This window comes from Grampus griseus, assembly GCF_964374135.1.
Source record: "Grampus griseus genome assembly, chromosome: 2".
Classification (NCBI taxonomy): Eukaryota; Metazoa; Chordata; class Mammalia; order Artiodactyla; family Delphinidae; genus Grampus; species Grampus griseus.
Genome location: NC_139018.1, coordinates 102,831,505 through 102,846,608, shown reverse-complemented (window position 1 = coordinate 102,846,608; position 15,104 = coordinate 102,831,505). Strand labels below are relative to the sequence as shown.

The 15,104-nt window shown below is 41.7% G+C and overlaps 1 protein-coding gene across 1 annotated transcript in view; it reads right to left on the bottom strand.

Moving 5' to 3' along the window:
- The window catches only part of FAM81A (family with sequence similarity 81 member A), a gene marked incomplete at its 3' end in the record, with an annotated part of 76,640 nt that overhangs the window by 30,687 nt on the left and 30,849 nt on the right, over positions 1–15,104 (bottom strand). The window lies entirely within an intron of this gene.

Here is a 15,104-nt window from a genome sequence, read left to right as displayed (position 1 = left end):
ATCCACACAGCGCCCTGTGAGGGAGGTACTCTCAGGAGACCTGTGCTATAGACCAGGAAGTGAGGCACCAACAGCTGAACTGATAAACCCAACATCACCTGGGGAGCAAGTGGCTAGCTGGGACTGACCCAGGCAGCCTGGCTCGAGAATCCAAGCTCATAACCACGCTGCAATGCTGCCTGCCAAACCAGCAAAGAATCTGAGACAGAAGCACTAAGGACAGACAGACAGATATGAAAACCCAAGTCCTAGGTTACAGGAGACCCCTCAAAAGCAAAAGTTCGCATCAGACGTTTCTTTGAACATTTCCTTATCCTTTTGCTCAGCGCCTCCTTTCCCCCCTCCCTCCTCCTCTCCCTGTATTCTGTCCTCCACACTCCTGCCACCCCATTACCACACTCTCTCCTTCCTTTTTTTTTTTTAATAAATGTATTTATTTATTTATCTGGCCGCATTGGGTCTTCGTTGCTGCTCACAGGCTTTCTCTAGTTGCAGCGAGCAGGGGCTACTCTTCGTTGTAGTACGCAGGCCACTGTGTGGTTGCTTCTCACCAACAGTGTGGTGGTTTCTCTTGTTGTGGAGCACGGGCTCTAGGTGTGCGGGCTTCAGTAGTTGTGGCACACAGGCTCAGTAGTTGTGGTGCACAGGCTTAGTTGCTCCACGGCATGTGGGATCTTCCCATACCAGGGCTTAGAACCCATGTCCCCTGCACTGGCAGGTGGGTTCTTAACCACTGCGCCACCGGGGAAGTTCCTCCTTTTCAAAGAGAAAGCTTTTGATTTCTCGTATGGTTTCCCTTTCAGCCATTTTTTTAAAAATTTCCGATTTGCCTGATGTCAACTTGAGTATCTATTCTCTTTTGCTTTCTTTGTTTTGTTTTTTGTTGTTGTTATTTTAAAAGATGAGTACCAAGTTCCTTTACTTTAACTATTTCTTCCTTAATAATGAAGACATTTTCTCTTTTTTTTTTTTTGCGGTACGCGGGCCTCTCACTGTTGGGGCCTCTCCCGTTGTGGAGCACAGGCTCCGGACGCGCAGGCTCAGCGGCCATGGCTCACGGGCCCAGCCGCTCCGCGGCATGTGGGATCTTCCCAGACCAGGGCACGAACCTTTGTCTCCTGCATCGGCAGGCGGACTCTCAACCACTGCGCCACCAGGGAAGCCCCGACATTTTCATTTTAGTACAGTATTTTCTGTGTCCACGGGTTGTGTGTGAAGTGTTTTCTTTTTTATTGTTTTAATTTCAGTTTTGAATTCCTCTTTGGTCTAAGGATATCTAGGTATCTAAAGATTACTTAGAATTGTATTTCTTCATTTTCAAGGAGATTTTTTTCTATCATTTTTACTATTTATTTCTAACTGTACTGGCTTATGATCGAAAATATGATCTGTAATATATTTAATTTTTTGAATGTATTGTGGTTTGCTCTGTGGCACATGACTGATTTTTCAAAAGTTTCATGCAAAAAACTATTCAAGGAACAAAAGGTTCAATATTGCATATTAGATTGAGTTTGCTGACTTATTTATTTATTTTTGTCTACTGGATCACTCCAACGATGAAGAGGCGTTATGAATTCTTACACTGTCAGATACTTTCATCAAGGTCTGCTTACATTTTTAATGCTGTTTACTTTACATATTTACCTGCCATTTTATTTGGACATACAGATTTATGATCAAAGTGGCCATAGCCATTACATAATAACTTTTTAATCTGATTTAGTGCTTGTAATATTAAGTTTCATCTTACCTACTATTAACATTGCTACTATACTTTATAAATAATAAAGCAAATATCTGCTTGGTCTAACTATACACCAGACACTGTTCTAAGTGCTATAGGTATGATAACTGGTTTAATTCTCACAAAACGCTATGAAGGAGGGACTATTATTATCCCCATTTCACAGGTGGTGAAATCTCTATGTGATCAAGTAACTTGCCCAAAGCCACAGGCAATGCCTGAGGGAGCTGGGATTTGCACCAGGAGCTTGGCCCCACAGACTGTGCTCTCAATCATGACATTATGCTGCCTTATATTTTCATTCGTCCTTCCATCTCACTTTCTTTTTTTTTAATTTTATTGAAGTATTGTTGATTCACAATGTTGTGTTAATTTCTTCTGTGCAGCAAAGTGACTCAGCTATACATTATATATATCTATATATGTATCTATAGATATATATATTCTTTATGTATAGAAATATATATTCTTTTTCATATTCTTTCCCATTATGGTTTGTCACAGAATATTGAATATAGTTCCCTGTGCTACACAGTAGGACGCTGTTGTTACATCTCACTTTAGAGTTACAATTTACAGTGCTTTTTGTTGTTGTTTCCCTTCTCCTTTTCCCTATTTTGACTGGTTTAATCAGGTTACCGTTCATTGCCTTTTCTCCCCTTGTTAACTGGGGAATGTTCTGGCCATTGCTAGTCCATGAATGGCTACCTCCCCTTTCCCAACATTTATAACCATGTACGCACCTACTCCAGGCTCTATCCCTGCACAGCACCCCTCTCCTCCACAAGAGACACTTATTTAGCACATTCACACCCACCCTCCTTCATCCTTCAACCCCAGATGATTTATGTGGAAGGATTTTTACTTTTCTCCCCGTCTTGCTTTTCCCCACACCAACTAGGCGTTGCTAAAATAACTCAATACTACTAGTTGGGATACAATTAGAATTTTGCTTGTAGAAGGGCCCTTCTTTTTCAATTATCTTTTTCTTCTTCTTCTTCTTTTTTAGCACTCTGTTTCCCAGTCCCAGGCATTTATCTCTATCCATTTACATGAAATGACAGGTCTTTTTCTAAGGATCACCAATTACCTTTGTGCTTCTCCTTTTCATTTTCCCCTATCTTAGGGTCTCTGTGCATAGTCTCTGTGTGTTGGTTAGAGTCCTTCCTCTAGCATTTTCCTCAGACTAGGCACTTGGATGAAAGACTCTCTGGATCCCTGCCGTGTCTAATATCGTCCTCCCTCGCTCTGAAGGGTGGGTGATAAACTGAAAGGGTATGAAATTCTTGACCTAAAGGCCTTCTCTCCCAGTGAACTTTGAAGCTGACAGGAAGTCTGATGCTTTTTCCTCTGAAAGCACCTTGGCTCCTTATGCCTAGATGCTTGTTTTCCATCTTTAGAGTTCAGGATTTTTATCAGAATGTACCTAATTGTGGATTTTTTTTAAAAAATTCGATTCTACCTAGAACTCATTGAACACTTCAAACTGTAGTCTCAGATTTATTTTCAACTTGGGTAAATTTTCTTCTTCTATGTAATCATTGGTTTTTCTTTTCCCTCTGTTTCTTTGTCTCCTTCTGGAATTCCTATTATTCACACGCTGGGTGTCCTGGATCTGTCCTCTAAGTCTTGTATCTTTTCCCCCATGGTTTCCCTCTCTTTGTATCTGGCACTGATGTTTCAGCACTTGTTCTACTTTGTCTTGTGGGTAACTAATTCAATTCATAAAAGTAACCATTCTTGCCTCTAGATCCTCTACTGACTTTTAAAAATTTAAGTTCAAGGAAGAAATTTTACGTTGTACCTGGATCTCCTTAAGCACTCTGTCTTATTACTCAGTTGGAGCTATTGTAACAAAACACCACAGACTGAGTGACTCATAAACAAAAAACGTTTCTTTCTTGCAGTTCTGAAGGCTAGGAACTCTAAGATCCAGGTGCCAGCATGGTCGTGTCCTATGAGGGCTCTCTTCCTAGCTTGCAGACTGTTGCCTTCTCACCATGTCCTCACGTGCCAGAAAGAGGAAGTTCTGGTCTCTCTTTCTCTTCTTATAAGAGCACTAATCCCATCATAAGGGCCCACCCCCATGACCTCATCCTAAACCTAGTCACCACCCAAAGGCCCCACCTCTAAATACCATCACATTGTGGGTTAGAGCTTCAAACATGAATTTGGGGGAGGGGACACAAACATTCAGGCCATAACATACCCTAATTATTTTTCATGCAAGGGCCACCTGTTTCCTATTTCATTTGGGTCTGTTCTAAGGGCTGTGCTTATTCTTCCTCCCTCTGGCTGCTGGGCCCACTTAAGTGTGATGTTTCTTTTTGTTCTCCGCTCATTGGAGTGAGATTAAGTAGGTAGTCCTAGGTGTAATGGAAGGAGCTTATGAGCTGGAGGTGCAGCCGATGAGAGCACAGAGCCAGGGTCCAGGTGAGGTGCCGGGAGGAAGCATCTCTGTGTCCTTCTCTCTGCAGCCCTCCCAGCCTGGAGCCAGCGGGGACACAGCCCATCTCTACAGCCCCTCCTCGCCTGCCTCCACCTCAGTAAGGACAGGAGACCAGCTCAGACACATGGTGCACAAGGCCAGTGAGACCGGCCTTCTCTCTCTTACTCCTAAACCATGGCGTCAAGGACCTGTCTCCCAGGCTCTCCCCAGCCAGGTCTCTGCTGGCTCCTCCAGGCCTTCCTGCCTGCCCATCCCAGCTGTTCAGGAAGCTGGCACTGGAACTGGGAATAGGGAAGAAGGCACACTAAGCCACTACCTTCCTATCACCTCCTGCACCAATCTAGAGGTTTAAAGATACATTCACGTGTAGCTACTTGTTACCATTTCTAGAAGTTTGATGATTTCCGGTATACTGTCAATTTGCAGTCCAATTTGCAATTGAATGGGAAGCCCTATTAGACGATAGATTTATGCTTGCATAAATCGTTTTTGTGCTCCCTTCTATCAACTATATTTTTAAATTTTATTTATTTATTTATCGGCCACGCTGTGCAGCATGCAGGACCTTAGTTCCCCAACCAGGGATCGAACCCATGCCCCCTGCAGTGGAAGCGTGGAGTCTTAACCACTGGATGGCCAGGGAAGTTCCACTATCAACTATTTTTTTTAAGTATAACATATATGCAGAATAGTACACTTATATACAGTTTTTTAGGATTTTCAAACTTCCTTGTAAAAAGCAGAAATGAGGAATGTGAGGATTCTGTGTTTTCCTTATTGGAAACCTGGCTGGAGTCACCATTGACGGAGTGATACTGACAGTGACAGTAAAAAAATTTCACTGGAAGGAATTTGGAACTGCTAGACCTATCTGTTATTTGCTGTAGTTTCCAGCTTTTTCTGAATGAACCTGCTCAACAGAATAGAAGAATGCAAACCAGTTACAATCACCTGTGAATGATAAAACGTTAGTCATTGGAACACACTCTTGCAAGAAAACTTGAGATCTGACTAATCTGGTTCTGACACTCCCACTGATGAGAAGGCAAAGGGGAGCTCTTTCTCTTTTAATAGGAAATAACGCTTATTTGTCACAGTTAATAGAAAGTAATACTTATTTTTTTATACATAATGCTTCAAATCTTTGTTTATAATAAGGCTTAAGACCGTGGGTTCTCATCCACCTTTGGGGTGTGTAAGGATCCCCAAGTGGCTTGTTAAACACACAGGTTCCTGGGCCCTACTCCCAGGGAATCAAAGTGAGGGAACGGGCCCAGAAATGCAGATGGTCATGGTCCACAGACCACTCCTGGAGAAACACTGCATTAGACACTGAAGAAATGACAAAGGCTCCAACCAATCATTTCATCTGAGTTGTTTCTCAGTCAAAAAAATCACTAAGCAAAGACCATGAAGAGCAATTCACCAAACAGGTGCTAAAAATAATTAAACAACACATTTTTTTGAAGGTTCAACCTTTCTGGGACTTCCCTGGTGGTTCAGTGGTTAAGACTTCGCCTTCTAATGCAGAGGTTGTGGGTTCGATCACCTGGTCAGGTTTGGCTAATATCCCACATGCCTCATGGCCAAAAAACCAAAACATAAAACAGAAGCAATAGGACTTCCCTGGTGGCGCAGTGGTTAAGAACCCGCCTGCCAATGCAGGGGACACAGGTTCGAGCCCTGGCCCGGGAAGATCCCACATGCCATGGAGCAACTAAGCCCGTGCGCCACAACTACTGAGCCTGCGCTCTAGAACCCTCGAGCCACAACTATTGAAGGCCGTGCGCCTAGAGCCTGTGCTCCGCAACAAAAGAAGCCACCACAATGAGAAGCCTGTGTACTGCAACAAAGAGTAGCCCCGCTCACCGCAACTAGAGAAAGCCTGCACGCAGCAACAAAGACCCAGTGCAGCCAAAAAAAAAAAAAAAAAAGACATTAAAAACAGAAGCAATATTGTAACAAATTCAATAAAGACTTTAAAAATGGTCCACATCAGGGGCTTCCCTGGTGGCGCAGTGGTTGAGAGTCCGCCTGCCGATGCAGGAGACACGGGTTCGTGCCCCGGTCCGGGAGGATCCCACATGCCGCGGAGTGGCTAGGCCCGTGAGCCATGGCCGCTGAGCCTGTGCATCTGGAGCCTGTGCTCCGCAATGGGAAAGGCCACAACAGTGAGAGGCCCGTGTACCGCAAAAAAAAAAAAAAAAAAAAAAGGTCCATATCAAAAAATACATAAATTAAAAAAATAAAACGATAAGTGGAAAATAACCATTGAAAAAAAATAAAATTTTAAAAAAAGTTCAACCTTTCTACAAGCAAAGAAACAGGAAATAAAAACCATACCATTATAATGCACCACTGTGCTGCAGATAAGGATAGTGGGAAAGGCTGTACCTTTGTGGGGACTGGGAGTATGTATATGGGAACCCTGCTCTTTCTGCTCAGTTTTGCTGTGAACCTTAAGAGGTTCTAAACAAATAAAGTCTATTATTAAAACTTTTAGTCCTTGCTGGCGGCGCAGTGGTTAAGAATCCACCTGCCAACGCAGGAGACACGGGTTCGAGCCCTGGTCCGGGAAGATCCCACATGCCGCAGAGCAACTAAGCCCGTGTGCCACAACTAATGAGTCTGCACTCTAGAGCCCGCAAGCCACAACTACTGAGCCCGTGTGCCACAACTACTGAAGCCCACACGCCTAGAGCCTGTGCTCCGCAACGAGAAGCCACCGCAATGAGAAGCCTGCGCATCACAATGAACAGTAGCCCCCACTCGCCGCAACTAGAGAAAGCCTGCACGCAGTAATGAAGACCCAACACAGCCAAAAATAAATAAAATAATTTTTAAAAAATTTAGACAAAAAAACTTTTAAAATCACACCATTTCCGTGTATTAAAGAAGGAAATACTTTAAATTTATAATATTAAAATGCATATCAAAAATTGAAAATGCACAGTTGGCCCTTCACAATACAACTTTTCCAGAGTATGATCCTTCAAAATATATTCATAATGTTCATAACCTTTGACCCTGTAACTCTAGTTCTTGAAATTAATCATAAAGCAAATAATAAGATGAATGACAAAAATGAATGCACAAAGATGCCTTCATAGTATGATGCATATACCAAGTATTTTACAAGGTATCTGCATGGTACATTATTATGCACCAGTAAGAGGTTCATGGCAAGCTTTTAAAAACAAGAGAAAATATGTACAATTTAATAGTAAGCAAAAAGAAAGGGTACAAAATAAATACACAGCGTGATTCCAGTTCTGTATAAGGTACATAAAAAGTAATACTAGAATATAATGACTTGCTTATCTCTAGGGTTAGATTATGGTTGATTCCTCTTTTTTGTATTTTCCACAATGGGCTTACACTATTTTTAAAGCCAGAAAAAAAAGTATGCATATGTATGTGTGTTTTACTGCTTAGAAACAAGAAAAGCCCATTTATCTTTCAGAATTCTTATGGAGATGAATAAGATATAAAATTAGAAGTGCTTTCTTTGAGTAATACAGACAAGAATTGTGTCTGAACTTAACACAATATTCACATTACTGAAAAGTTATGTGAAAAGAGAAGGCATTAGAGAGGTTACTTATTTTTTTTTAATCTGAAGGATGTCACTTTATTTTATTTACTTATTTTTTAACATCTTTATTGGAGTACAACTGCTTTACAATGGTGTGTTAATTTCTACTTTATAACAAAGTGAATCAGCTATATATATACATATAGCACAGAGAGATCAGAGAGGTTACTAGTAAAGGAATTCTATGATGAAGCCTTAGAAAAACAATCCCTCTGTAAAGCCAGAAACATTTCCTAATTTGTCATTTTGGGACGATATATCATCATGATATGTTTACTTTAAAAAGGTTACAACCCAAAGTATATTATCAACTCCCCATTACTGCCAATTCAATTCAAGAAACTCTTTTCTGTAGGCCTACTATGTGCTGTGCACCAGGCCTGCCTTCAGGAAGCTCAGCTGCAGCAGTTGAGACTACAGGGTGGAAAGTGCGTGGCCTAAACCCACATGAGCAGAGAGAAGAGGCCGGCCCCCTTGAAAAAGTGATGTCCCGGGTCTTCATTTATTTTTTCTAATATAGGGCCTATCTTTAAGGAAGATTCCTTCCCAGATGCAGCAGGAAATGGCACCATTGTGTGAGCCTCATAGCATTCTATCATGCCGTTTATGCAAAGGTGATGAGGACCCACACCCGGGGACCTCACCACCCAGACAGGCTAGGGGTGCCTAGGGATGACCAAGAAGAAACAGCCCTCCATGCTTCTCCTTCTTCAACTCTTCCTGGATTTGTGAGGATTTGAAAATGAAAGTGTGACTCCAATATCACATGGAGAAGGGCCCAATTACAGTAGGACAGGGGGCCTTATAAGACAGCATCTCCTTACATAGATTTTTAATCTTCACACTAGCACTTCAAACGCCCCAGAGTTCCAGCCTCATATATCAACTGCCTTCTTGGCATTTCCACCTGGATATTCAATGGGTCCCTAACACTTGCCAAGTCCTACACAGAAGTCTCTCTAACGCCAACATGCAGGAAGTCCTATCAGCTTGACCTCCAAGACAGATCCTGAATCCATCCACCTCTCCCCAGCTCCACCCTGACGCCCTAATCCAAGCCGCTCTGGACACCCCCAGCCTGTCTCCCTGCCTCTGTTCTTGCTTCCCTACATTCCCTTCTCCAGGCAGCAGCCAGAGTGATCTTTCTGACACACAAATCAGTCCATAAGCAACACGAGGGCAAGGGTTTTTAATCTGTTGTATTCGCTAGTGTATCCTCAGCACCAAGCATATGAATGAATTCTCTAAATTCTTTTGCTTAAAATTAAATAATGGCTTCCCATCACCCCCCACCACCACCACCACCAATGACACTACAGTTCCATTGGTCCTCTTTCTGCTCCTCCAACATGCCGAGCTTCTTCCATCTTACGGCCTTGGAAGCTGCCAAGCCTTTTCTCTGGTATGTTCTCTTCTCTGTGTGTCTCCTGCCCCGACACCACCACCTCGGCTTGGCTGGTCCTTCTGTCACCCCAGTCTCAGTTCACATGTCACCTTAGACCCCCATCACCCTTCCTAAAATAGCCCCACGATCACTCTCCATCGTATTATCTCATCAGAGCCCTGGACTTAGGCTGAGATTACCTCGGCTACTTAGGGTTTACTCCTATAAGCCCCACCAGCATGTACAGCAGGCCTGAAAGCAGGGGCCTTGCATGCCTGGGTCGCTACTTTAGCCCCAGTGCCTCTAACTAAGGCCTGGCTCCCAGCAGGTAGCTGAGTAATTTGTCAATTATTTTAGCTCCATGTTCCAGGATTTGATCATCTACACTGAAGGCTCAGAGACTCTTATCTAGCTGGTGGCTGGAGCTGCTCAGGCCCTCAAAGATGGAGTCAGACAAGCTAAAATGTATTAGAGACAGGGCAGACACCTAAACACCAACTTGTTAATTTACTTTGGAAAAACTTCTATCAAATATTCAGAAAACTCCATTCACTACCTTCTCCCCCTAGAGTCAAGCCACATGACAAGCCAAGTCTAGCAGGTAGAGTCAAAAGAAAAAAAAAAAAAAATTGGATCATTAATCGTAGTTAATGATATGTCAGCTTAACTGGGCCGTGGGATCCCCAGACAGCTGGATAAACATTATTCCTGGGTGTGTCTGTGAGGGTGTTTCCAGAAGAGATTAGCATTTGAATCGGTGAACTTAGTAAAAGCAGAAGGCCCTCCCCAATGTGGGGAGGCATCATCCAATACACTGAGTGTCATAATAGAAAAAAAATAAAAGGGGAAGCAAGGTGGAATTCACTTTCTGCCTGACTAAGCTGGGACACTGATCTTCTCCAGCCCTCAGCGCTCCTGGGTCTCGGGTCTTCAGACCTGGAGTGGAATCTACACTATTGGTTCTCTGGCTCTCAGGCCTTGGAATTACACCACCGGCTTTCCTGTTCTCCAGATGGCAGATGGCAGATGGTGGAACTCCTCAGTCTCCATAATCATGTGAGCCAATACCTTATAGTAAATATATCCTATTTATTGGTTCTATTTCTTTGGCGGTCTCAGACTAATACACACGATAATCATCGAAGTCCCTCTGCTAATATACCTGTTCCAATGGGACAAGATCATGCAGCTGCAGGCTGAAATTCCCTTTTTAGGTAACTATATGAGGTCCAATAGCTAAGATTCTCTCCTCGCTGACAGGGCTAGATTCACACTGAACCAAGGTCCCATCTGTCCGTCCAACTATACATTAACATTATGGTCCACACCTCTGCTGTGACTTGCCAATAAGGCCCAACTCTGCACATATCACTTGAGTTCAGCAAACTCTTCAGTAGCCCATTTGCAAATTATTAAGCTAGAAAATTATGTGTAATCTAGTCAATTAGATGAGGGTTTGATGCATTTTTCCCATTTCCCACCTAAGTCAAAGCCAACACCCCAAGCCGGCCGGACATCATGAAGCCTGAGCACATGGAAGCCAAGGGTAGGTCTGCAGATTCTAATCAGCTGGGTGGCAGACCCTGGCCAAAGACATGCTGAAAGCCCCAAGGGGACATGGGGGTCCCAACCACTTCCCTAAGCCATCAAACTGGCATGAAAGGGAAAGCTTACCCCACAAAAGAGCCATGGACTGCTTACCAGGATTCGGCTCCCAAGGGCTGATATGAGCTTAAATCAAAGGCAGTATGGATAATCCAGACGTGTATAATTCATAGTTGACTACATTACCTCTTTTGAACTTATGATGATAATTTGTGGAAAGTTTCTGAGGAATAAATAATTGATAACATACTCCACATAGCAAGGCAAACTGCCAATGGAGACAATGAGTCGGGATGTATTAAAACAATAGATTCTTTCATTCAACATTTATCAAGCACCTACTAGACACTAGCCCACAGAGTCATCTGTTTTGACACTGGAATCTGCTGACAGAATATGGGCAATAACTACAGGATTCTCGAAGAACCAAGGACCCCAGAGCCTTTGATGATGAAAGACGTCTTGAGCTCCTACAAGGTGCTAGACACTGTACTGTGTAGGTGCTAAAAATGGAAAAATTAAGACTCAGCTCTAGTTCTTGAGGATCACATAGGCTAGTGGTTTGACAATGTATTTTACTTTTCTTCCTGTATATAACCGTGTACAGAGCCACGTGATAACCATAAAGACTTAATTGAGGCAAATCTACCAAGATATAGTATTAACATATCTCAATTCGACTAGCTCTATCAGGAGCCTCGACTGAGCTGTACCTGTCAAGAATGGTTTCAGCTTTAGTTTTCTAATACAAAATCACCTGCAGGGACAGATTTTTACAAAACAAATACCCAGTAAAATTTTACTGAGTGAACTGAAAAACCAGTGTAAACCAGTCATGAAAATGACCTAAAAACCAGGCAATTTACAGAAGAAATTCATTAAGAATCTATAGACAAAAAATACACCTTTCATATCATTTAAATACAATTTGAGTATCTTCACATCTCTTTGCTTTAAATATGCATATTGCCTTTGCATAACATCCACCCTCCTAATTTTATATTGCTTATATATAAAGACTTCCGTTTAGTACTTTTAATCTACACCATGATTTCATTTTAACAGTTTGGCTACAATGTGACAATTCTGATGTCTCATTAAGCATCCTAATTTTGGTTATGTTTGGGTAAACATGCTTAGGCTCACAATACATATAAAACTATGTAATTAGTGTTTCATAAAAAAGTCTATTAAATTTCCAAACTTTCTTCTGTTACTTTATAATGATATATAATTATTACCAGCTACAAAAAAGTAAATGCTCATATATGCAAAGTAAATTTTTTTCCAGAATTAGATTTTACTCAGACTTCCCTCTCTACAACGGAAATCATCTATTCATTTGCAAACTGCACACTCCAAAAATATATGTAAATGGAAGAGTGCTGTCTGGTTAAGGGAAGAATAATCATTACATAAAATGTGTTTCAGATGGAAAAACTCACTGCATTTTAAATTATTTAAAAATCGTCTTAAATACACATTACTGAAAAATCGTGTTAAAAACACATCTTAAAGAAAAATAATTAGCAAAAGCCTCAATGACTAATGACTTTGGATTCCTAGGTATGTTTGCTATTAACTGTAATTATCTAAGCAGTTCAATGAACTCACACCAAAGGAATGAGGGGGCAGGGGAGAACTCAGTGAGAACTAAAGCTTTAATTACCTAGTTTCATGAAGAAATTCTTCCTGAGGGAGTAGAAATACTCAGAAAGCAAAGAATGACTGAAAAGCACTGCCTGTCACATTTGAGAGTTGGTTACCTAAGATCGGGGTTCTAGAGGAGCTTCCAAGAGGCAAAGCAGAAAAGTGAAAGGAGCTTATCTCTGGAGTTTAACAGTCTGGGTTTCGTCTCAGCACTGCCACTTACTGGCCTTGAGATCTCAGAGAAGTCTCTTCACTTCCCTGGGCCTAGGATGCCTCATCTGAAAAGGATGCAGTTTGCACAAATGACCTCAGAGTCTCTTCTAGTTCTTTTTGCTACCATAAGATCTGCAATGGGCTTCAGTCTGAAATAGGCATTTATTCACTTAACAAGCATTCATGGCATTTTGCTCTAAACATTGTGCTGGACAATGTGAAGATGAGTAAGACAAAGCTCCTTTCTTTTTTTTTTAAACATCTTTATTAGAGTATAATTGCTTTACAATGTTGTGTTAGTTTCTGCTGTATAACAAAGTGTATCAGCTTATACGTATACCTATATCCCCATATCCCCTCCCTCTTGCGTCTCCCTCCCACCCTCCCTATCCCACCCTTTTCTTTTTTGAAGGGCTCCCATTCTATCAGGGGATACAGACTTGCAAAGAAACAATGTCAGTCCTATTCAGTAAATACTACGGTAACAGCATCAAGTGCTGGGTGCCCAGGATACATTAAGGGAAAAAGAACTGGGGCCAGGGAGGGAACTTGGTAGCGAGGGCTTCCTAGAATGAAGGAACTTTTCAACAGCTCTGAGGGCTCAGCTGAGGTTGTAAATTATATATTTGAAATGGTTCTGATGGTTGGATTAGTACAAAGGGAAAGTTATTCCCCAGATCCCACAGCTGCAGCTAAAGCACTATCCCCTCTTACGGGGACAGAAAAAATTCAGTCCAGAGCTTTCTAACGGTAGAGTTACACTCTCTGCTTTGACCTGAGGACAGTAATGTGGAATAGACTGTCTCCAGTCTCTGGTCTGTCCGCCACCCACATAAACAAAGAGAACCCAGCAGAGTACCCATAGAGAAATGGGGAGGTCACACTACCTTCTAACATGGAACATAGGGGTGTGTGCATTTTTTTGTGACACATTTCTTGCCACTGGTGGAGGGAACAGGAATCTGAGAATCATTATTTATCCCCAATCACTTTGATTTTATCTATCGCCCTCTCTAGATTTGAGTGCAGCAGGGCTATCAGCCCCCTAATATATCTCTCTTTTCAAAACTGAAATGTTTAAGTTGGGTTTTTTTAATTTTGTGAAGGTGTCGACTTGGGGTTGCCAAGTTATTCAGCCTCTGGGATAAAATTGCTTTAGCACTCAAATATAAAACTGGAAAGATCATTCTAAATATAGACACCACCTTCCAAAAACAAGTAAATTATCTACAGCAATCTCTTAAGCGTTCTATGCCCCCTGGATACCATTAGAGTTCTTTGGCTGCCGGCAATTGAACCAGACTCTGGCTAACTTAGTTGGAAAATCTGGAATTTATTGGAAGGATATAGGGGAGAAGTGCACACAATCAACAGGGTAGCTGGGGATCCAGACTGAGAAAAAGACACGAAAGTTATTTCTGGGACTTCCCTGGCGGTCCAGTGGTTAAGACTTTGCCTTCCAATGCAGCGGGTATGGGTTTGATCCCTGGTTGGGGAGCTAAGATCCCACACGCCTCATGGCCAAAAAAAACAAAACATAAAATATTGTAACAAATTCAATAAAGACTTTGAAATTGGTCCACATCAAAAAAAAAAAACAGAGAAAAGAAAAGGTACTTCCTAGGGTCCAGGCAGCAGGAACCACTGCCCAGCATCCTACAGGTACAGCTGCAGGGATGGCACTCCTGTCATTGGAACACTCTGCACAGATTTCAAGCTCCAAAGGGAAATAAAATTGCTATGACCCAAAGAAATTGGAATGGATGCCATCAGTCACCAAAGCAACAAAGATCCATGACATCCCCTTATAACAAACATATGGTCCTTTTCTTTAAACATCAAAAGAAGGGTAGACCAGAAATTTTAGAACCCTGAAGACAAATGTACTTCAATTAGAGTACAACTCTAAGTAAATCTCTGTCCTTAGTAAAGTGTATGCGGTAATCTGAAAGGACAGTGAAAACTGTTAATCATGTGGTACACTAGGACCTCACTTAGGTATAAGGTGAGTGAGAAGCATCAAAAAAGGAAATCAACTATGCAAACAGCAGCCATAAAAGAGCCAGGATAGCTGTATTAATATTAGGCAAAATAGACTTTAAGACGAGAAATATTACTAGAGATAAAGAGAGACATCTTATAATGACAGAAGAATCACTACCTCAGGAAAATATACACATTATAAATGTATACACACGTAACAGCAAAGCCCCAAAATACATGAAGTGAAACTGACAGAACTGAAAGGAGCAATAGACAATTCAACAATAAAAACTGGATATTTCAATAACTGAAAAAGAGTCTCAATAAATTTAAAGAGATTAAAAATATACAAAGTATGTGCTCTGCCCACGTGAAATTAAATTAGAGATTCACAACAGAAATAAGTTTGGGGAAACCCCAAACATCTGGAAATTAAATAACACACTTCTAAGTAACACATGCACCAAAAAAGGAAACC